We start from the raw sequence: 24,515 nt of genomic DNA, 5'->3' as shown, positions 1-24,515 counted from the left end.
GAGCTTTTTTATTTTTGGTTTCCCAAAAAGGTATGTAAATTCTTGAGGCTTGCAGGAAAACAAATGAGATAGGAATTGCCCATACTGAGTTAGGGAGAAATAAGAGAAGTGAAGATTGTGCTAATATAAGAAATAAAGATATTATAAGCATAGAAAAAAAGTAAACTTTCGTCAATTATAAACTAATCTTGAAGTTTTACTCATCAATGAAAGAAAATAAAAAATCAGATTTACTATTTTACATCTCACTCAGACACACTGAGAGCTGGGATTTGCAGAGTGCTTTAAGAGGATTCCCTACCTTACTCTGGCCAGACTAACTCCTAGGATATAATGGCAACTATACAGCAAAAGCAGTAGCAATTATGTCTTTGACGTCAAGTTTCAACATTTTCTTTTGGTGTAGAGTTCAAAAATTAAAGTACTGCTATCATCACAGTTTTTAGACAATTTTAAACAAATAAACAAAAAATTAGCAAATCTAAAGAACAACAAAAAAACCACCACCACAATTCCTCTTTCCCACTTTTTGTAGGCTTACAAATTATGTTAAAACTTTAGTTGGTTGGTTGGTTTTTGTGGGGGTATTTCTGATGGTGTTTTGTTGCTGGTGTGGGTTAGTTTGGTGGGCTTTGTTAGGGTTTTTTTTTGGGGGGGGGGTGGAGACTGGAGGCATATTAAAGGATATCAAAATATGTTACTTCTAAGTAATGTCTTCAGTAAAAAAATAAAAATATAGAAGAATACCCATCTCCCATGGATATTTTCTTAAAACCCAGGGGACCACATTAATTACTGCTGCAACATATAATCCTTGTTTGTCCACTGCCAAATCTGCTCTCTCACAGGCAGGATAGGATCAGGATGTAAACTAAGCTTCAAATGCACCTGCTAATATTACTGCCATTACCAGTCTATACCAGTCTATCAGTCGAGAATGTGTCTCCTGCATGAAGTGCCCTCTGCTTAAATGAATTTGTCAGAATGAGATGCCTCCCTTGGCCCAGTTACAGAAGAGTCTCTTTCGGCGGGGACTGAAATCAATCAATTCACCACTGAGCTTTTAGGGGACCCGATCTGCCCTGTGCTCATTATCCGTGGAAGTGGTAAAGCAAGTCATTTACTAATGTACTTTATGGTGCCTGTTTAAAAAGGCTGAAAGGAGAGGAGACACTGGAACTTTGCTAAATTCAGCCTGAGAGAAAGGGTTCAGCACTGGCGAGTACCAGAATTTCTGTAATGCATTGGCTGGGCTGGCAAGCTCTGACACAATTAAACTGAGGAGTAACTGCGGCAAACTGCTGGCATATGCTGAATTTACTCCTGTCCATATTGCTTAATGGGCCATCACTGGCACTGGGGGGGGGGCTTTCTGTTTGTTTTTAAGGAAGACAATAATGCTGGAAAATGAAAGATCTTTGAAAGACCACTGTTACATAAATATGAAATACAGGAGGAGCTTTTCCGTTCGGGTACCCCGATTTAGGAAGAGAGGATAAAGAACAGCACAGGCAGATTTCTAGACGAATAGTGACAGTAATCTGACCGTCTGGCAGAACCCACAACAGCTGATTAGGAAGAAAAGGGAGAAATGCGATTAAACCATGCTACAGGTAACAGTCTCATACTGTACTGTCACCTCCAAAGAGAGCTTATTATGGGGTCCAGCACAGCACATACACAAACACACTTTAGCGGCAAGAAGCTGAAACAAGTGAATACAGGAGAAATAAAATATATAACTTGAATTAGCGCAGAAGAGCCTCAGATTCAGGTCAAACTGAGCAGATTTCAATAAAAGGATTCAAAGGTACTTAGTAGTATAAGTACCCTGGTCGGTAGTTCAATATTGTTTTAGTTTCTTTGCTGAAAAGCAACATAAAGAAGCTAAAGCAGGCTAGTATGTGCAGAGAATTCAAAACAAAACCAACCACCCCAAACTCGAACACAGCTCTTCACATTTATCCTTAGAAATGCAAATGCCATTGTCCCTGTTAACAGGTGCTGAGGAGCGGGGCACCCCGCCGCGCTCAGATGTGTTACGGATGAGCAGATGCCTTTCTGTATTTCTGGGGATAGCCTCAGGAAAAGTGCCACACACTGAAAAAAAAAAAAAAAAAAAAATCACAGATCAAACGCTCCTCCTCAAAGCTGCCCGCGAGATTCACAGAACGCAAAGCCGGGGACGGGGTTGAGAGGTACCGACTCCATCAGCGGAACAGGACACGGCCATTGTGAGGTTACTGCGCCAGCGGCTGAACTGTGGGAGAGTTTGTGTGCCTACACAACTTATATTTTCAAGACGCTCTTTCTAGATTCATTCTAGATTCGTCTGTTATTTCCAAACGAGACTTGATGATTCCATCAGGTTGGTATAAATTGAGAATAAATTCAGAGGAGCAGAGGGATAAACAACCCGAGAGGCTTCTTACACTGAATTTTCTGAACTTTTGTCTCCTGTGGGTATTTTACACTCCCTGTCACCGTGTACCTCGCAATCACCACAGCGAGGCAGGACAAAGCTCCTTTTATTTCATAGATGGGACATCTACAGAATAATGCAAAAATTCCTGCAGAACAGGGATAAACACCCTGGCAGCTGTACACGATCAGGTAGGCAGAGACACACACAACCTGTGATGAACAAGTACTTGTGCATGGAGACACCTCTGTGTATGAATTAACCTAAGATCCTTTACGAACGTTGTCCTGCTGAGTTTCTACTGTTCCTACCGAGTTTGATACTCGACAGAGCATCGTGTAATAAAGAACAGTGAAACGACACCACGAGTACCAAGTAAAACAAAGCAGCACAGTCACACCAGCAGGGTTTAGTAAATCACATACATTGCCCCGAAGCTATGCTGTCTTTCAAAGAGCGAAAACTGGTGCCTTTGTATGGCCCCATTGATCTGTGTCCCAAGAGAGGCTCGCAGCTTGCTCAGTCCTTTTTTATGTAATCAGTATAACGGAGAAAAAAATGACCAAAAAGATTTGATGGATCACAGAACTAGCCTTACAGGTGTCCAATCCCAGACTCTGAGCAGAGGTTTTCCACTCCTTCAGGCTATATTCACCAGCTAGTCCTGTAATTCAGGCAAACTGAAATTCTGCCCAGCAGTGTAAATGAACATTTCATGTACCATATTGTCTGAAACTCCACCAGACTAAATTAACAGGGAAGATTAGAGGACCTCAATAATGCCATACATCCCTGTTTCCCATGATTGTACCATTGCTTGGGACTGCTGCTTACTCTGTTCCCAACCTGCCCCAGTGGCATTCAGATGATATCCTCATTTTTGGGTGTTAACCACTTGAAAATATTTGAATGAGTTCAATATTGTTTCCCCAAACGAATCTGTTGTCAATGTATACCAATCATCGACATGGTGACAAAATACCCATGCTTATGGAAAAAAGATGCTTTAACTTAATTTCACCCCCACCATCTTTTCCAAACTTGTAATGGAACCCCTGTCCCAAATTAGGCTGCAATCTTTCCACACCTCAGGTGAGTTAAGAGGGCCCAGCTCACCAAGTCTGCTCCCGTTACTGCAAACGACCTCAACTGATGGTGCTCAGCAGAGGAACTGATGATTTCAAAGGATACTGAAATAGAAGCCCAAGCCAGACGAAGCTGACTCAGATTGGAGAGCCTGGGCCTTACAGAACATCTTCCTCATTTGTTTTGCTGTTTCCTGTATCAGCCATTGGAAAGTATTGAGTCATCCTCTGCTGTGGAAATTCATTATCCACAGCCTGGTTCTAACAGGACTCATAGACAATTCATCTCCTGACGGTGAAATAGTCACTGCAAAGGAAGAAAAGACACCCCAAGGTCAAATATTGCTGGGTGTGGGTGATTCACACAGCTGCTCCCGGGATGCTGCTGCTTTCTGCTTTCCTTGGTTACATTCAGGAGAGATGACGAAATCAAGGGAGAAATTTTCAAATCAATGGCACAGTAACATAGCTTCTAAATGATCTGAGAACTGTGCAGTTAGGGAATTGACATTTTAAAAGATTATTGATTGTATAATTAACATAGATAATCAATAAAATTTAGTTAACAAGTATGCAGAGATTAAATCAGGTATAAACTCTGATTTTGGATGTCTGATAAGTATTTCCACTAGGAATCTAATGGCACATTTGAAGTGAGATGTTTTCCTGCAAACCTAAAACATGTTTGAAGAACTTGAAGAAAAACCTCTGCTAGACTCATTTAGTAAGGTGATCTTTCTGCAAACTGTTTTTACCCACTAATAAATTCCTTAGACACCACCCAAAGCAAGTACCAAGTCAGCATCGCAGCATGGATTTGTCATTAATCACGTTCATAAGTGACTGCCTCTTCTCCAGAAAGGCTGGTTCCCACATTGCTCAGAGCATACCCTTTCACTCCTCAGCAAAAAAAGTATTCAGCAGCTGCTAGTTATAGGTGTTAGGGATATTCCAAAAAAAGTCTTCTAGTCAGAATATGCTCACTTGAGGGGTGCAGGAAGGAGAAGGGGGAAAAGAAACTTTGTCTTGGAACATACCCATCTCAAAGAGGTTTTGTGGGAGAGGCTTGTCATGACTGGGCTCTGTTTTCCCACCAGAATAACTATGGGGCAAGGGTTGGAGATTGCAGAGGTGACTCGAGAAGAAAAATGTAACTGGTGGTTACTGGCTATTCTTAACCATATAATTTCTTTGCTGGAGGGTTTGTTTTTAAGTGCCTTAAAGGTCTGGTTCATTTCTGTGGCAGAAAAGGAAACTTCACATTTCGCAGAGGAGAATCTGGATTTCTAATTAGGCTGTAATTGCATTCTTTCCTTCCCCACCTCACCCCGGCTCTCGGTGGGCTGTTCCACAGACCACCCAACTGGGGAAGCTCGCAGACTCAAAGCCCTTCCAACACCTCCCCAGAGGCTTTCTGTGAAATAGCTGAGTTAATGCCCAAAGTATCAAAGTGCTCCTACCCTCAGCTTCCTCTGCTTTTACAGAAAGGTAAATGTCTGCAGCTCTTCCCTGTAAAAAATGAGCAGGAGCACAAGCGGAAAGGCGGAAAATGAGCTTGGGTAAAACAGCAACAAAACATTCTGAGAGCACTAAGGAATCATGAGCTAATCAGAAAAAAAAAAAATTAATTTTTGCATAAGTTATCTGTAAATCTAATTAACCTTAGAAATAGTGGAAATTAAGTGCCACGAGTGGAAATAGAGAAGTTGCAAAGTAACTTTTTCTTTCAGTACAACCCAAAAATTTCCCCCAAGAAGTTAGTCCTTGCAAGCTTGTTCTGTGTTATTTGTAAAACAATCACTGGAATAAGGCAATCTCAGCAGAACCAAAACAACCACATTGAAGAGCAGGGACAATGCTCAGTGAGAATTAGATGGATAGAGAATGTGCACTGCCAAGACAGCAAATGATGGGAGCATATTTGGATTTTTTTCAAAGAGACACTTTTTTTTTTTTTAATAAAACTAAAACTTTGAAGACACAAAACCTATTTCAGGCATAACAAGCACATAGGTAAATGTATACATACACAGAAGTAAACCACAAGGAAAGCAATAACCTTCAGGTAATACTTTGCCACAACATGTCTAGACTGCCCAAAATAAACACTGCAATAAAAAAAACAAGATTTTTTTTCCCCCTCTTCTTTTAAATACCGATTTTCCATTTGATTTCTCATTATAAATCTCATGTTTTTCCTCTTGGCAAGCAGGTTTACAGTTACCCTGGTATAATCCAAGGGCAATGACACTGAACTGTGATCCTGGCATGTGCTGATGACCTCACTGACAGCATACAAAAAGACCCGTCCAAAGTCAGCTCAACACAACAATCTGAGAGAAACCCAAAAGATGTGAGGATTCAACACCCAGCACCCTTGTCCTGTGGGCTGCACACAGAGATCCTGGTTAGACCCCTCAGGCACGTGTGGTTTGGTGCTGGTGTCCTCTCAATAGCCCCAAGAGGCTGAAAACAGAGCAGCTTTCCCACGTCCCATGAGAAATACTGAGTGGTTATTTCCAGAGCTCACGGACTGGCTGTTCTCTGGGTTACATGTCATTAGAAGACTTGAACTTCCTTTGCCTCTGACCTCCTCAGAAAGTCCCTCTAAAAGTACCAGCAGATCAACACAAAGAAGAGTCTGGTTTCCTGACATGTATTTACCTTCTCCTGGTAAATACCTTCAAGCCCTGTGGCTCATTCCCAGCAGGCAACAGGCAGTTTTATGAAGGAGGTGAATGCTGCTTAGTTTTTCTGTAGCTTTACTTCTGCACACTTTCCAACAGATAGGAACAGAGAGTTTCTTATCACCCAGCAATTCAGATCACAGATACAAATTAATGTCAGTCATATATGGAATTTTTATGTGTCCTCGTGAGTGGTTCAAAAACAAATAACACAAAACCAAACCCCCTTCTGTGTGGAGAAAGAAAGTGAAGGAAAATACAAGAATACAAGTCATGCTATAAAATAAAAATGCACATTAACACTCAGTTAATAGTTTTGTACTCTTCTGACTCAGTCAGAGTTGCTGGGTCACTGTTCTCACTAAAGAGAACCAATAATATAAGTTACAATCCAGCGCAAGTAAAATACTACACATCAATCACTTATCTGGAGCCAAAGCAAAAATATTTCTTTCATCTCTGTTAATACTTGCTTTTATGCTACACCAATTAAAGATAGTTTTGGGACATTTTCTCTAATTATTCACCAAAAGTGATCCTTTATATTTCAGCCGGGATTATCCAGAGAATAATACACTTTTATCCCTTTCTTCAAAACACACTTGTGCCCCAGGAAATTTAACTGCCTCTATCTAATCCCATGAAAGTCCTTTCTGAATCAATTGGGGATTGACCTCATGAATTTTTCATTGTTATTTCTTGGTGGGACTGTCAATCAGAGATGAAAAAGAGGAAAACAAAACACGGAGTGAAGTGGTTTGCTGGAAACATCACCTCAGCCAGTGCCAAAATGACATCAGATGGCATAAAGAAGAATCACTTTGAAGAAGTGGCATGGAAGAAAAATGTCTCTTTTGTGTCCTTTTCTCTCTATATTCTAGGATTAATTGCTTATTTCCTTTCTGTGTGTGTGTTTTGGGTTTTTTTTTCGGGCACACTCAGCATTGCATTCTGTTTTCCCAAATAACATCATGGGCACTCCCCACAAGTTTACAACAAAACCCCAGCATCAGTTGTGTTTTAATCAGTTTTCTTCAAGTCATCCTCAGGTCAAACACCACAAGATTTTATTTTTTTCCTTCACACTTGTGCGCAGTTACAGTCACATGTCCCAAATATGGAAGGTGGGGCTCAGATCCCACAAGACATCTCGTCACTACTGCCAAGTCACACGCGAGCACAGGGAATGTTCTCCCACAAACTGCCAAAGCACAGACACTGCACACCAATCCCCTCACCCAGAGCTCGGTGCAAGGAGCCCAGACCCAGAATCACTTCGGAGTGCCAGCCACAGGAAAGCACCCACGTGTGCTTTGCAAATACTGATCTTTCCCTAAAGGCCAAACAACAATCCGGTATAAAGGAAGGCAGAGGGGATATGGCAGCCCTTTCAGCTGACCTTAAAATAACTATTTCTCTACAAAGTTTGTTCTTTCTAGCATAAGGCAAAAAAAAGAAAAGAATGAAAGAAGTGCTCACAGCTGAGAACTGAAAGCACAGTGAGACTCTCACCCCTGAAAATACAGTGAAGCACAAGGCACAGGGTAAACACAGGCAACAACATCACTGAAGGCACTGGTTCTATTCTCCCCTGACACAGACAGTTCAGATTCAGTGCTTCCTGTATTTCTATTAACACAATTCTCTATTACTGAAGCCTCCACAATTTTGTGATGTAAGAATCAATCCCATCCAAGCTCGAAGATGGAAAGGTGTCAGACATGGCTCTAGATGAGTAATAACTCATGCATACATTCTCTTTCCATAGTTTTGATACTATTTTATTTTTAATTCACTTACAGAGTGTTATGGTCAATGCCACCGATAGAGCTCCAAGACTTCCAAATATTTGCCTTCTTCAAAGCTGGTTCCTTCAGCTCACGAGGTGGAGCCCTGCATGTCCAGCACTAGTGATGTGCTGTAGCTTCATGACCTCGAGAGCTGCTAGAAAGCCAGCACACAGGAAGGATTTGCATGTGTTTGTTTTCAGTTGGTCATTTTTTGTTTGGATACTTGGTTTGGTGTTGGTTGTTGGAGAATTCATTGGTTTTAGGCTTTACTGTTTGTTTATAGTGGTCCAATTAAGTTGTCAAGCACACGTTTCAAATGACCAAACTTGGGAGTTGTAAACATCACTCTCTGTTTTGTCACCTCCTGCCCCTCTTCTACTGCCAAAGCACTGGTTTTACCTGCAGGAAAGTTTAAAACAGGATTTCTCATCTCACTTTAGGTTAACTCTCCCAGTAGCAGCAGAATCAGGACAACTACACAAGGGTTTAGTAGGAACTTGATGTTGAGTAATGGTCAGAGACACGTAATGCCTAAAATAACATCAGTCACTTGAAGCCCTTTAAACAAGCCTTACTGAGAAGTAAACTACATAATTTGTTTTAGTTCTTTTATGGCTAAATAAAAGGAATAACAACATGCTAGGTAAAGAAAAATCTGTTCTCAACATGAATTTTTATTTTGATGTTGTTCTCCCAGAAAACTTAAATTTTTAAAACATTCTGTGTATACATATACGAAAGTTTTCATTAACTAAAGACTCTGTAACCCTGTACCCAAGAGTGAGAACTGAGAAAGCTGCAGATTAGTTTATTCTGTTTTAACACTATTATCACACTTTTGCAAAAAGCTCTAAAGCAAAATGGGGAATAGGTGGACTTGTTGTTGGTTGGTTTTTTTTTTTTTTTTTTTTTTTTTAATAATTTTTAAAAGAAGGTAAGAATCAATTGAATTACAACTCAGTGCCACTTGATTACATCCCGAGGGAAGAAACAGTTTGTCTACACATTTTTTTCTTGCCAGTTGAAGTCTAAAGCTCAGTGAAATCTCTCTCAACTTTCTCTGTGCAACTTAAACGACCAGCCACTCTTCAAAGAGGAAGTTGTAGAGCAATCACATTAAAAAGCAAAATAATTTGGGGAAGAAAAAGTCATGAGAACAAAGGATTTAACAGAGCTGTAGTTTAAGAGTGGAAAAAAAAAGTCTGTGTGAATAGACCGGGAATTTTTTCCATGCAAACCAAGAAATCCTAGGGTTTGAGAGTTAGAAAGAAACCATTCAACACCAGAAGGACCACATCCTTCCTAGCAAAGAGGTGCTCTTTCTGCAGTTTCACTTTGTTTCCTTTCCTGCACTGGAATCATTTTATCAGGCAATTATATTTTGTATCTTTCTCTTTGAGTTTGATAATTCTTGCCTTACTGTTTGCACAGTTAACTGATGGAGTCAAACAGGGTATTGGTACTGGTTTGGTAGCAGCTGGCCTGTGTAGAAAGTAAAGTGTGTCCCAGCTAAAAAAAACCTGAAATACTGTTTATGTTGCATTTATAATGACAAGAGAACACGTGCAGCTATGAAATAACTCATTTTACCAGGGACAGTTCCCAGTAAACACTTGGGTGTCCTCAGAGCCTCAATTAACGCATGCAGTTTGTCAGCTATCACACATGGGGACTTAGGATTTCGGTCTCCACACTCCCACGTGTTGGTGTCCACACCACCTGTATCTGTAGCTCGACACTGCTGCTCCCTTTTGCTCTAGACCACCTCGTGCCAGAAGCAGCAGGTGAACAGGTCTGTCCAGAGACCTGGTAAATGAGACAAGAAATAAGAAATCGAGGGGAGAAAAATGCTACTCAGAGACAATCATAGTTGTGCCCTGCAGAATATCACTCATCACATGAGATTACTCTTGGCTGTGCTTTTGCTACTGCCTTCCACCAATTCACACTAACAGAAGCCTCAAAACATTCAGAGATTCTGTGTGTGATAAAGCCATTGTATGGCAGGTCTGGTATATACACACCTAAGTCCATCCTCATTCAGCACGTGGAACCCTGAATGACTCTAAAAACCCTGAATGAAACTAAAGGACATCCTCTAAGAGTGCTTATAAATGTATGCCTCTATCAATAAGTGTTGCAGTGCATTCCACAAACAGCTGTCAAATCTCCCCTCTGTTAAAACTCCACATTCTTTTACCTTGAGAAGGCATTCACAGAAAAAAAAAAAAAAAACAACCAGAAACAGCTCCAGTGCATAAATGTAATTTCTCAGGCGTGCCCCAGAATATATATTTTAACATATTCAGAGGATGAAAAAGGAGCCTCAAGCTGTAATGTGCTGCCAAATCACAACTAGTTCTGAGACAGGTGCTTCCATACCTGATAAAGCAAGAAAGAAAGGATGAAGACAACTTTAAGGTCTCTAAGGCAGGAAAAAAGCAGCAAAGCTCCCCAAAATGAACAGTAGCAGAGGAAAGCAAGTGCCTGCTAGAAGTGTTTTTAACATAGGTACAATTTTAACTGCTCATTCTACTCAAGTGTCTCGGGCAGAGCTTTCAGAGATTTTGATTTTCAGACCAAGCGTTTTCTGTGTAACATACATACATCTTCCTGGTATATAAACAAGGGTGGGTTTGCACGTGTGTCAGAGCAGTTGGGTGATTTGACACAATAATCACCCTGGAAGAGACCTGAGGGGCCTCAGGAAGCCTCAAACTCCTACTCAAAGCAGGGTCAGTTCTGAGGTCAGATCAAGTTGCTCAAGGTTTATTTATACGGTTGGATCTTGAAAACCCCAAAGGATGGACCCTGCATAACCTAAAAGCAACCTGTTCCACTGCCTGGGTTTCATATATAAAAAAAAAAAAAAAGGGGAAAAAAAAAAAAAAGGATTTTATCCAATCTGAACCTGTTTTGTTACAATTTATGCCTGTTGTCTTTCATCCCTTCGCAGTAAAAAGTCTGGTGCCTCATGAGGAATGACACACTGTTTTTCCTGAAGTTTGTGACTGCTTGGCAAGATATGTGGGAGATTTCCCAGAAAGTTCCTACACTGACAAGAGGAGCCAGGACTAAACCCCCCAGCATTTGTAAACATTTCACTTTAAACTACATTTGCCTTACAAAAGAGCCAATTCCTTCATTGCTTCATTGCAAGGTAGAAACACAGTGGAAGAGTGAAAAATATTAATTAGCTAAAAAACAGGCAGAGTAAAGAGGTTTCAGTTTCAAGGACAAAATAAAACAAAATATGTTGATCATGGAAATTTCAAGATCAAAATTAGGCAGTTTAGCTGGCTGGTTGTGACATAAGCCACAATTTTCCAATCAGTGCCTAAGGCAGAAATGTCAGAGCTGAACTAAATTGCCCAGATTAGGATGTTTAACTTGACATGTTTATTCTTGCTGAAAGCCAAACAAATCTTTCCAGCTTTCTAGAGTTTTCTTTATCCATTTTGTTTTTTAGAAAAGCCAGTCAACTATTTTTCTGGCAACTCAACAGTAGGAAAGGAGCAAAATTACAAATGTATACATGCAAATATACAACTGTCCCTAATATACAATGTTTATAAACTATATTTTGTATAGGTATGAAAATGATCAGATTTCTTACTATTTGCAACAGTGACCTTAGCTGGCAAAAAGTTTCATATTTATCTATAGATAATTTCTATTAGTCACCTTTAACAGTCAGAGGTAAATGGAGGATTAGAGATGGTCCTAAATTCCTCATACAGCTTGGTAAAAGTTGATCCACCATGGTATCAATGAATTTTGGCACAGCTAGACAAGGATCAGACCAGAGGGGGAAGAGACCTGAGGGAAACTGGCTTTCAGAGAGCTGAAGCTGACACACTTTTTGGAGATCCATCCTTTCAGCACAAGGCCACGCAGCCACAGCACAGGGTACAAACATCCCATTAGAGGAGGAAGAGCAAATACCTGTGCAAATGCATCAGGTTCCATCCCCTACCTACATCCTGATCGTCCCTGATTTATCTTAATAACAGTCAGTATCCTTCTTTATACATAAGGCAGAAGAAACTGCTTTTTGCCTTCAAAATGCAACTAAATTCAGTGTTGGGAAAGGAAACTGAAAGCACAGGCAGAGTCTTTGGACACCCCCCCCCAAATAAATACATATAGAAATACATATTCTTTTTTATATTTAGGAAGTAGAGCTTCACATTATTTAGCTTCTATATTAAACTGCATCCTTTATAATAAACAATGAATTCTGTTACTAAACTCCTCTTTTTAGTAATATTTAAAATACTAACCACTAGCCTGTTGTTCAGCGTCCTAGACCTTCCCAAGTAAGAAAGATTAAGTGCATCAAATTGGACTGTAAATTGCATGAGTTCTATTTTGAGCTTGACATCATTCATCCTGTTGTTTCAATGTAATTATATTTAGTCTTCAATCCATCCCCAGCAGCCCCAATATTTCACATTTTGTTAGCCTGTCTGCCTTGCTCTGACTAGTGGCTTACAAAAATAACCACACTTCAAAACATCACTTCAGAAAATTAACCCTAAAGCGGTGTTTCCAACCCTTCAACACTTCTGTGCAGGAGGAAAAATAGCCTGAGTGCCCAGCTGACAACAGTAGTTGCTGAAAGCAATAACAGAAAATAAAGTGAAAACTCAGAAAAACTCACATTCAGATTTCAGTTCTGAACTGTTTAATAGCCTAGGATCTGAATTTGACAGCAAATACTGTCGTTACTTTATTATAACCTAGATACATATGCTTAAAGCTTTCTATAAAAAAGCCCTCTTTCAGATGGTATTTGCTCTGCCAGGTCTTAGGTATAAGATGATACTTTTCCTTTAGTATTTTCAGCGAAATCAGTTGGAAGCAGTCTTTTAGCTGTAAGGATATTTTACAGATACCTTTTTCTTTTTTCAGGAAAATGTTTTAAAGGCATTTAAGTTTATCCTCCCTGACCGATCTTTTTGCTACTTTAGACATTTAGAGTTAAATTATAAAAACTCCAAAAATTACTCTGCAATTTGGAGGGAAAAAAAATGTCAATTCTAAAGTTTAAAATTCTAAAGTGGCAATAATTTTCCTTGGATCATGGAATAATGCATCAAGCTTACATACCTGTGCAGGTGGCTTACATAAGGCTGCATCTCTGTGGTAAAAACAATTAATTGATACCTCCACTCCTGAAAAACTGAGTTTCTGCAAGCAGTCCCTAACCTTTCCAGTGGATACACCCAGTTCTGAACAGCATTGCTTAAGATTTTTAATAATACTAATTTTTTACATAGAAGGAATTGCCCCAGGACTGGACACTATATCAGCAGAAAGCTCCAGCAGGTATAAACCTCTCCAAAATCCCATTCTGCACTGACCAGCCTGGTAGTTGCTCTGGTTTTACTTCTGGAGCCTTGGCAGGACTTCCCCTCCCTAAAGTGAGACTTCAGGCCAAGTCCCACCTGCACCTCTTTGGACAGGGCTTGTAATGACTGGTGGGAACAAATGATGCTTCAGCATTCCTTACTGGAATAAGTGTTTATCTAGCAAATAGGGATCCTACAGCTTAGGAGAGAGCCCAATTATGCAATCCTTCCTGAATTCAGATGATCAGCCCAAACATAACATACAAGCTCAGCACCCCAACCTAGCAAAAATGATTGCTGCTTTCTTTGTTGTGGTGGTTTTTAAACAAACCAGAAGTTTCTTATTCTTTCCCAAACCTACCAATAAAAGGACTCAACATACACCAGTGGAAGTGACATTTCTGTTTTGTTTTTCCAGTCTAGTACGAAAATGCTTTACATCCACTCGTTCTAAAATGATGCTTAGCAGTTCGAGGGTTGTAGGACAGGAAGTCTCACTTCAAGTCCCACTTTCACATAAGACCTAATGTGTTGCGGTATGAATTTTTTCATTGTTCATCGTTTCTTTTAATTATTTGTTTGAAAGTGACAAAGCTGTCTTTGATGTAGGGCAAGAAGACAACTTATCAGAACCATCTTTTACATAAAAGTTAGTCGCTCAAAGCACCAACAGAAATGACTCTGTGTGAGTAAACATATTTTGAAGATAATCAGTAGGAAACAGAATCTGATGATTACATTCTGAATGTGTAAAAATTGGAACTCAACAAATTGAGAGTGCAGCTGAGATCTCAACCTGCTATATTGCCCTCAACTCCCGATTTGTCATGGCCTCCTATTGCTGAGTTTGGCTCAGCATCTTGCCCCAGGGTGTTGAATAACACCCTCAGGGTCCTGCTGGAAAAGAATAAAAGCTTTTTCTCTCAGCTAACCAATAAAGAGCAAGTCAACAGCACTCTAGGAACACCTATTAAAGCCTACCAGAGTCTAATAAAAACAGTTACTTAAATATTAAAGCCGTTTCACTGCTAGTGGCTGGAACACAAGAAAGCAGACTTTTCAACTAGCTCAAGTCTTTACCAAAGGTTTAAAAAGAAAATTTGTGCTATTTATAGGCACAAGCATAGAAACACTGTTCTTGCCAGCCCATTTTATTGCTAACATCAAAGAAAATTCATGTTTAAACCAATTATTTCTTAAATCCTACAAGTAAAACCGGTGTCTCAGGCCCCTACATCACTGCTACTGTATCCAACCACTTGAAGGACAGCCAGCCCAGAACAAACCATGGCCAGTCAGAACCATTAGTAACAACCACTGGGTCAGAGTTTATAAATTCCTTCAGGGTGTTAAAAACATCAGAAACACCATTTGTGTTTAGACAGATGTAAAGGCACAGCAGATTACAACCTTACAAAGGCTTAACAGAAATAAGGGGTGCAAAGGGAAACAAAAGGGAATGGGTACCAATAAGAGAATGTCTCACCACCGAACTCAAGACAAAAATAAACCACTCCTAAAATAAGGAACACCAAAATTTTAAGATGTTTCCTTTCCTTTAAACTGAATTCTAACGCTGAGAACTAAAGCCAAGGTTCATTTAATCCTTTCCTCCCCTCCTGTTGCGCACCATTTCCACACTAAAGATAAGCAGCAGACTATTTTAGTCCAGAGACAGGTTTTGTTGGGAAAGGCTCAGCTTCCCTGGAACAACTATGGGTTGGAGTGAAAAAAATGTGCTGGAAATTTTGGCAGCCCCCAGGTAGAAACCTGCCACATCAAACTTCGTTTGGGACTGCCTGGAGATGTCCTCACTGCCTGCTCTCTCCCCTTTCTCTGCTCACCTGGCTCAGAAATATTCCACAATCAGTCAAGGTTTGCAAGTTGATCTTCACATTTTGATTATTCATACGAGTGTGTCCTCAAGAGCATTTAAGTGAAGGTTCAAGTTTATTTTGTTCCAGTCTGGGAGATTTTTTGCTTTTTATTTTAAAGGCAGTTACACTTCTTACATTTACATGTGTTCATCTAGTTCTTGAAGCCATTTATGGATGTGTTTAAGTAAACTCTTGTTCAGCAAGCCACTTAAACATGGTTTGTCTTTTGCTAGCTGGGAAGCAGTGCTAATGAACAACATTGTGTCTCCTTGGATGAAGTCCTTTTCATAACATTACATTAAGGAAATTATTAATACCCATGAATGTACATCTGGGTTATATTTCATAAGTAACTTAGCAGGTCTAGTGCGTGTGAATGTATGATCTGAGCGTCATCAATCAACTGAGCAGTAATCCCTGTCTTTCCTCAACTAGCATTCTCCTGCAGCCACATCAGCAAGTTTTGTCACATCTAACACTTGGGTTCAACACACTTCCATGGCAGTCATCCTTTCCTATTCAATATACAGTGGGTTTCTACAGTAACATTGGCTACAAACAATCAGCTTTTTATGCATGAAAAAACCCCTACAGACAGAGCGATCAGTGCAAGTTCTGGTGGAGTGCAGGACAGCATCGAGCTGACCTCAGAACTGCTGAGGGCACCCCCAGAGAGCACACACCACCAACAGCATTAACACAAGGGACAGCCTGCAGGACAAGCACATCAGTAGCACTGGGCAGACACACACTCTGAAGAGGCAGATGCTGGTCTTGACACTACTCAGAGAAATTCCCACCATCCAGCATGAGTACGCATCAGGAATTTTTCCACACAGATGGGAGTGCTCCATCCTCCTCCCAATAACCAGGCTGAGGCACACAGAGACAAGAAGGGTTGCTGGGATGTGGTGCCAGTCCTAGTCTGCACTGCAGTGGCTTAACCTCCTGTGAAAAAACCAGATATGTGTTGGTCAGACAGTAAAAATCTGAAGTACAGCTTTAAAGTGGTTTGCTATGCTACAGATAATTGAAACTTTAGTGTGTTCTAAGAATCTTCCTCTGCAAATACAGAGATGTAATGAACATGCAAATGAAAGCCCAGGAGTATGACAGCAGTGCCCATCTGCCAAAGGCACAGCACTCATCATGGATCATCCCGTTCCCTTCCGCAGGGAAACCATAATTAGATGGCCAAAGAAAGAGAACAGAACAAAACAAGCTATGACACATCACTGAGAAACAGCAGCTTTGCCCTTTCAGAATCCTGAGCAGCAACTTGTTGGAGCTCAATTGAGGAATAATAAAATAGAGCCATCCCTCTCATTTACTTTCTTATACTAAACTAAGACCAACTACATCATGCAATTCTTCTTACATTTCCCTGTTAATGATCTTTATAGAGACTATTAAATACTACTGCAAGCTAATGTACTGTAGGGTTTCACTACGAAACAAAAGATAGTAAATTATTTTTTCTGAAGACCAAAAAGGTCACATTAGTAGTGCAAATACAAATTCCAGTCAGAGCTTAAGTTCTCATCATTGGTTTACCTTCCTCCTTAAAGACCTCTTACTGATAAATTTCTTTGGAAAAAACGATATTACAGTGTATAAAAATCCAAAGTTCTCAATAAATGTAGACTTACTGCTACTTACAAAGTGATCTAGCCCCTCTGGTTTCCTAACTGCTACCAGACAGAAAGAATTATAACTAAAATAAAAGTTTTATTTAACTTTGCCATCCCTGCAGTGGTTCCCAAACCTTACAGAAGGCTGTAAGGCAAAGCAGTACATTCCACTGAGGAAAACAATCACTGAAATCTGGCCCATTGTGTCTTGATATTATACAAGTAGAGTGACTTTGGGATGAAAACTGCCAAGCTCATTGTCTTGAACTGTTCCTTCTGCTGGAGGAAGAAGAAGTAGAGAGCAGTAGGCAAATTTTTTAAGGCTGCTTCACACTCTATCACCATGGCTGCAGAGCACATCTGCTGTCAGCAGTATATGCTGAGACCTCACAGACACACCACACCGTGCATGGCTGTGGCTGTAGAGGAGACACAGGTGCTTCTTTCCTTCCTGACCATTAAGGAGTCAAATCCCAGCATTGTGCAGGTAAAGAAATTATTCTTTGGCTTGCAAGGCACTGTCTTTAAAGGAGGAGTTCGAAGTAGCCGTTAGTTTCTTCCTCTGTTTCCGAGCAGGTACCAAACTGTCCACACAGCCAAGAAGTTTAACCAGCCTAAGGACACTTCTGGTCCCACCTGCTTGGGAACCAAAGTGTTGCCAGCTCTCAATAACCACAGGGCCTCACAAGATTGGGTACCTTCCTTGGAGGGTGTGGACTACAGAGGGAAGCATTTACAAGACAATCCCAACCTTTAGAGTAAGATCTCTGGCTCTTACGACTGCCAAGATGTGCTTTAAAAGTCATGATGGTCCACAGAATAGAAGGCAGCTAAAAATAACAATTTCTCATCTCATTTTTAAGTGAGTCTCACGTTTTTTTGGGTACCTGGTGATTTTAGTAGTGACAGTGTTAAGTTTAACAGGTTCAAAGTGTGCAAATCGTGGCCTTCTGAACATAAATGCTCTAAGGTACTCCAGTTCTTTTAACAGTAGGATACACACAGAATGAAGAATTACTTCGTGACTACTTCAAAATCAGTGTTTAAAACTTGTTCTTCACTTTGCAGCAGAGCTGGAGGAAAAATAAATCTGAGCATACTGTCCACCCAAAATATACAACCCAGCTCAACCTGCCAGCTTTTTTCCCCTGAGTCAGCAGAGAACCCAGGGACACAAAACAGCTTTCCCCTAAAAGCTTCAGAGGTTAACTTGCCTAATTTGATATCCTACCAGTTCACACGAATTGAGGACTGAAAGTAGAAGGTTGGCAGGAGATCAACATTTTCTAATTTATGCTAACATTTCCAGGCTTTTCAACTCTCACTTTTGCAAGCTGATGGATTTGTTTATTTCTTTTTCAGTCTGCCAGTGGATCTTTTTAGAATAGTCCTATTTGACATTGAGATAAAGTTTAGGGTGTGCATCAGGCAGCTTGAATGTGTTGCTTAAGAAAGACAAATATAAAATAACTCGAGAGAGATTTCAAGAAGAAACTTTGGATAAAAACATGGGGTATGGCTTAAGATTAGTGCTTTGCTGTAAAGGGGAATGCAATGTTTTAAGTGAAAAAACCCAGACTGGGTCTGTTTTGTACAGCACTTATTTGTCTACAGAGAAATTCATTCAAAAAATATTTTTATGGACTGCCCTGCTGTTCTGATCACATAAGAAGTTACCTGCAAATAGAGCTGTTCATTAGCACAATCCTAGAAGTGATCTAAATGTGATAAATTATAAGGTGGCACCATGCAGTAATTGTAAACAAGGTATTCATACAAATATTTCATTAACTTCTGGACTCACCAATGAAAAAAATCACTAAAAATAAGTGTGTTTCATTTGCAATAGAAAAAGGACAACCCAAACCCAAAGCAAAGCAGCTTTAGATTTTCAAAATGAAAAAAAAAAGCCCTTACCAAACCTGTTGGAATGGTGTTGATGATATAGAAACAAAGGGCACCAGAAAACAGTTAACTACCCACTTAAGACTACATTTCATGTACTTTTCATTACATAAACCATTATTTTGCCATTTATTTCCTAATAGCCTTTCCTTAAATCCATCCAAAGTGAGTGGATGTTTCAATGAGCAAAAAACAGGAATGGAGAGTCAAGAGTTTGGATCACAGCCAGAAAAAGAAAAGTTGCTGCCATATGTTAAATGCATAGGAACATGTCACATCACAATTGAATTCAAAACTTTCCCAGTGTCTGCAATTTCACTTTTAAAAGGGTGGGATGACAGAAAAAGACATTTTAATGTAAGTTTCATGACTTTTAAAATATTATCATAGCAATGGTTTTACAGCAAACAAATGACACCACTCATTAGTGATGTAAAGACACTTATTTATGTTTACATTAAAAAACAAGGTCCATGGAAGATCATCAGTAAAAACTCAAAGATAAGCCCTTTGCTATAGGATAAAAAAGGAGGTTGGGATAGTGAGAGCACAGAAAATAAGAAAGAAAAATAAAAGGGTGTTAAATTAAAAACCGCCCCAGAAGTCAGCAAAATATACTGTCTCCAGAAGTGAGGGGAAAAAAGTGGAAGTGCCAGAAGCTCCATATAATAATCTCAAAACCCTTTGATACTAATTGATGTAAGGAACTTGAAAAGTAGTAACAAAATAGTGGGTTATTGCTGGAAAAGAGAGGTGTGGGAATGTGCTGGACTGAAAGCTGACAAAAAGGTCTCTGGCTGTTCCCAGGCTGTTTGGACAGCACAGAGTCAGCCTGGAAAGGGGAGAAAGCCATGTCAGGAAAACAGAAAAAATCCCAAACAAACATACGCTTGCTAGCTACTATGTTAAATTCCAAATAATGCCTCTGTGTAATCCTTTCACTAAAAGCAAATTAAGAAGTACAGTAGGCATTTGCTTACTTAAGAAGGACAATTCTGATGCCATTAACTGCTGAATAAGGGCTTAGTTCTTCCCATTCAAAGAAAAGTCCAATGAAAAAGAAATACTGAAGACTTAATGAGGACATACATTATTGTTCATCTCCCATTCTGCTGCCATACAAATCCTCCACAGAATCTCCAATCATTAACAAATAGAAAAAGCAAATTACAAGAAGTTCACCCAAAGGTCAGTTGTCTGCACCCAGCCGAAGATGCAGAGCCAGGGAGAAGGTCTTCAATGGAACCATGCTCTGTGAAAGGGTGTTGGCTGGCTTTGCTCAGCCAGAGTGCTTTGGGAAAAATGCACCAGGTACAAAATCCAAACTTCTAAGAGATCAAAATATCCCAGCATTCCATGAAGAAAATGGAGCAATGTTTCATTTTGTATAATGCAGTATTCATTATGACAGCACAGTTAGCAAAAGGAAAACATTTTGATGGAGGACATTTTTGTCTTTTCATTTATGGAGAATTTAAAAATGAACCAACAGGGAATTTATCCAAAAAGAAGAGAAACACTGAAGGCTTAAACCCTTCACAAAATACATCAGAACATGTGGTGCACTGCAAATAATTTGGTTGATTTTCCCATAGAATTAAAACTGCTCTAGAAACAATGTACTGCTACTATTAGTGCTTCTTTGTAGATTTTTTTTTTTTTTTAAGGGGGAAAGAATTTCACAAATATTCTAAGTCAACAGCTCTATCTCTTTAGGATAAAGCTGACCCACACTAACCCATGTTACTCCTCCTGTTCCATGAAGACATGATATGGAGTAGCTGTTGGAAGTTGGTTTCAGTGAAAAGGTGAACACACCTTGGCTGGTTTTTGAGGTTATGACAGGTGGCAATCTAACCCTGACAGTATGGATTGGCCTGGATTTACCTTGCCAGGCCTACAAGGACTCACATGCCTTGTGGATGACCATATTTTGGAAGACGGATATGCTTTATTATGGAATCACTTTTTGACAAAATCTCACTACTCCCCATCAAGTATAACCTGCATGTCTTCGACTTCACCCATGCCTCCCTATTACCTCTTTTCTATTCCATTTACTTGTCCCAGCAACCCTTTCCAACCCTTACTCATCTCCCCCTTTCTCAGGCTGTTTTAAATACTCGACAGCATTTCTAGAAAGAGCAGTGAAGCCACGCTGGCTTAGTGACTTCTACTGACTGAGCCATATCCTGAATTCTAACTCTCACACATTGGAACTTCACCATTAGTTATAATGAATTCACAGCAAAGCTTACTGAGAGAAGCTCCCTCACAGATACTGTGCTGGCTCTTGCAGCCATCACTTGAATTTGTAGTTTTGTTACTTAGCAGAAACACACTAAACCTGTGAGAATAGGAGCAATGTATTGCCATTGCAAATATTTCTATATTGGCCTCATCTAGTGACAGAATACTGTGGTTTTTTACAGTTTGCAAGAGCTAAGAACATTTGTGCTCTCTGGGATTTTCTGATTTGAAAGTAGGAAGTATAAAGCTTAGAAGTATAAAGGTTCACCTGCAAGGAAAATATGACAAAGTAAACTGTAAATGATGCATCAAATTCTTAAACACAAGTTCTGCCATGGATGACCAGCAGCTGGAATCACAAAAAACTGATTCCATGCAGCATTGGAACACCTTACATCAAGAAAGACAGTATGAAACTCAGGAAGTTACAGAAACTCCATCATCTGGGACATGGCTTTTTTTGTTCTATATGAAATCCAAAAGGATGATAAGCCATTTCAGTCAGTCTCTAAGTCATGTTTTTTAGGTGTGAAGACCAGAACTGAAAGTTATTTTCACTTAATTTTGTACAGCTGTTTGTAGACAAGTGCAGGAATTCTGGAATGGCTGGGAAAAAAAAATAAAAATCTGACTGGCTGCTTAGTGCCTCTGGTGTGAGAGCTACAACGTGACTCCAGACTGAAAACAGAAGGAAATGGTGTTTTGTTTCTATAGAATCAATCACTATGGATTGCCTGACAAAATTTTCTGGCACTGGAACAGAGCACAATAAAACAGATCCATTAACAAGCCTGGGAAGCACAGCTGGGGTATGCCATTTGCCTCATGGAGGGAAAAGTTCTCCAAATCCTTTTCCTATAAGGTGTGAGAAGTTCACACCACCACAGAGATTTAAAAAAAAAAAAAAAAAAGGACTAAGAAAGAAAATAAAGATGATTAACAGAACACGAAGAGAAGGCCTGACATAAATTTTTGTAAAACCAAATGGAAAGATACACCTGGACCTGCCAGGAGCACCTCCAGTTCTGCTGGTGTGTTGATGGAGCTTTCCCATGCTTCTCCATAATCAGCAACATTAGGGCCCAGTGGGCACTCCTCCTGCTGTTCTCCCCTTCCCTGTGTTGCAGGCTGCGCACCCTGAGCTGCAGGAACATTCCCCATGCTGGGGAGGAGCACACTCTGCAAGGCAGGCTAGCTGAGACAGTAAGAGCTGGAAATGAAAGCCACCTTTCCCAGAGAAAACTGACGTGGAAATCAAAGTCAAGTAGCAATCTGCAAGCTGATTATACTGGTAACAAAATTCAGCTACGCCAAGTGCCACTGAAACAGCTGCCTCAGGGTTATTTGACCGCACGTCAGTCTGGCACTGAAGAGAGAAAAAAGGGTAAAGTCCATCCTGCATGATGAAGTCCATCTTCTGAAAAGAAGATGGGAGAGTGGAACACCTTCAAGGAACTGCATCAAAGACCATGTGCTGTTACTTCCATGCCAAGGGTACTGGAAAGGTTTTGAGAAGGGATTTGCTAGGTCCACAACAGAGATAAATACAAGGAAACATGGTACAAACCAGGTGAAATGGTAAGCAGCTGACCCATTTATTGCTCCTTAACAAGTTATCAACCACCACCACATCTGAGGAATTGACTGCACAAATATTCTTTGATCGGGGGAAACATAAAATAAAAATACACTGGCTTCCATGGAACAAGAGAAATGCTGCCATGTGTTTTTCTCTGTCAGCTCTGGCTCTTCCCAAATGATGATGCCCTCTCATGAAACTCCGTATCAAAAGCACTGTTGATCCTTGCAGACCATTTACCACAGCCTGGCTGGTACCAGCAGTCTGCAGACCTGAGTTTCATAACTCTAGGTCTAGAAGCAGCATGGAATTGCTAACGAAATTAGTTATGGTAATTTCAAAAAGCCACAAGGTGAAAAAAACCAAACCACATTAAATCCTTGCTAGCTAAGTCCCAAGAATAAAGTCTTTAAAAAGTGAAAACCAGAAACACAGCATCATCTAGTAACAGTTAATATCTCTTAGGATCTCCTGCTTTGGAAGAGTTCATGAAAAACCACAAAACTACACCAAGGTGAGATACATAATGAAGACAAAAGAGTCACTGATCAAAGAATCCTTACTAACACAACAGGCAACATCCCAACATAGTGGCAAACTGGGATGTTAAGCCAGTTTCTTTTCTTAGGATACTTTAAAGGCTTGTAAAGGCATGTACAATGGTATAGACATGTAAAGTATTACATGAAGGCAGAAAATTATTATTAATCAGCCAAGAATGTGTGCATTGCATTAAACTTCCATCACCCTGCAAGCATCCACTCTGTTCCCATTATCCTGTATGCTCTGAGATGTACGATTACATTAATCTTTGCTGCTGTAATTATTCCTGGTTGTAATTATTAACAGCTGTGACATTCAGACTGGAGTTCCATAAGCAATAAAATTTTCCCAGAATTTAATAAGCACTGGTTTTGTAATTTTATGTTGTGCTTGTGAAGCTCCTAAGGAAACTTCATGTGTTGGAATACAATCTCTCCTCCATCTCTTTCTTCAACATTATACTCCAGCACCTCTGTTTACAGAATGTTTTACAATAGTTGTTTTCTGTACAGTCCCACTGACTTTCCCAAGTCTCCCTACAGGTGCAGGGAGCAGCCTCCACATGGTACATCACAGAATCCAAACCCTTTGGACTATGAGGAACAGCTGAAAATGGAAGCTTTCCACTGAAAGTGCAGATAACCCGAGACTCTGTAAATAGTTATCGAAAGTATAACTACAAATATTCATCAAAAAATAAATTCTTTAAATTCAAGTGTTGACTTTGAAGCTCAGATGACAACAGCTTGAATGTAACATGGGTACTTTCATAATTACAAAGGGTAAGCAAGACCATTCAGCTAACTAGACCATTCCAGAGTTCCAGCAATCTTTCATGGGACAACAGATCTACTGAACTCTATTCTGCTCCAAAATACCTTTGCTTTGCTCTGGCAGTTTCTGCAGGAAGCCTGTATACCCTCAGTACTAAAAAAAATTTAATAAATAAATAAATAAAAATTAATACAGCACACATTTGTTTACTTTCCAATTCAAAATAAAAATTCCTTTTATTATACTTGTTTCCTTTTCCATTTGACAGAGAAAATAAATAGATTGGGGTTTTTTAATTAACTACATGAAGCTGCTGGGAAAAACTATAATAAACTAGAAAACCCATCAAAACCCCATAATTTGAGTGTCAGAATCTATGTCTACAATTATAGAGTATAGTTGTAATTTATAGAGGAATATGCAAGGCAGTATAAATATTACATTTATATTTAAAAAAATAGGTCAAAAAAAGTTTGTGAAGTATAGCCTAACAAAGGAATAATTTCATTTTGTGTCAGCTTTAATAACTGCCCCAAAAATGCACTAAATACTTCTTGAGACTCTAAAATGCACAACAATAATTTTTTATCTTTCTTATTAGTTAACTGACTTGAACTG

General features: G+C 39.7%; 1 protein-coding gene across 1 annotated transcript in view; it reads right to left on the bottom strand.

Moving 5' to 3' along the window:
- LOC114067783 (SPRY domain-containing SOCS box protein 4-like) overlaps positions 1–24,050 on the bottom strand; it is a 136,000-nt gene extending 111,950 nt beyond the window's left edge. Inside the window, exon 1 of the mRNA XM_027903456.1 lies at positions 24,002–24,050. The gene's annotated coding sequence lies outside the window, so the exon portion shown is untranslated. The remainder of the gene's footprint in view (positions 1–24,001) is intronic.
- Positions 24,051–24,515: the final 465 nt, after the last annotated feature.

Source organism: Empidonax traillii, unplaced genomic scaffold, assembly GCF_003031625.1.
Source record: "Empidonax traillii isolate 1590-97213 ecotype Southwest subspecies unplaced genomic scaffold, ASM303162v1 scaffold961:size224692, whole genome shotgun sequence".
In the NCBI taxonomy this organism is placed as follows: Eukaryota; Metazoa; Chordata; class Aves; order Passeriformes; family Tyrannidae; genus Empidonax; species Empidonax traillii.
Note: the sequence above shows the minus strand (reverse complement) of the source record. Positions and strands in the feature narration are given on the sequence as shown.